The sequence below is a fragment of the Penaeus monodon genome, chromosome 34 (assembly GCF_015228065.2).
Source record: "Penaeus monodon isolate SGIC_2016 chromosome 34, NSTDA_Pmon_1, whole genome shotgun sequence".
Taxonomy (NCBI): Eukaryota; Metazoa; Arthropoda; class Malacostraca; order Decapoda; family Penaeidae; genus Penaeus; species Penaeus monodon.
The window spans coordinates 30,875,882-30,876,405 of NC_051419.1; positions in this window are offsets into that span (position 1 = coordinate 30,875,882).

Below are 524 nucleotides of genomic sequence, written 5' to 3' on the forward strand. Positions count from 1 at the left end.
GTTGGTTTGAATATCTTTGCGTGCGTGTGCGATATTGTAATATGACAGATAAGATTAATAACGATGGGATTAAAACAGATATTTCCCAGAAATATTACTGCCCACATACAATTGTTAACGTCCTGAAGTTTCTGCTCACTGTAATCCATAGTAAAAATAGTGAGAGAAAGTAGAGATAAAAAATACGTGATCTTACCCTTTCTGACGTAAGGATGATAATTAGGTTATCGTTGCCCATGCGACGAACCTCGGGTGCGAAATTTGAATAAAATAAATTCAATTTTTTATACGGATTTAGCATAGAAAAAAAATATGTTGAGAAGGATACGGATTTAATGCACTATCTAATGTATATAAAGGATTATTATAATTCCGAAACTAAAATATGGTTATATGTTGCAAATCCTATTGAGATAAACGTTTCTGATCACCCCGTCTATATAGATTGTAGCGAAATACTTCAGGGTAAATGTAGAACCAACTCAGAAAGACACAAGCATAAAAAAAGCGACCAAATAATACAT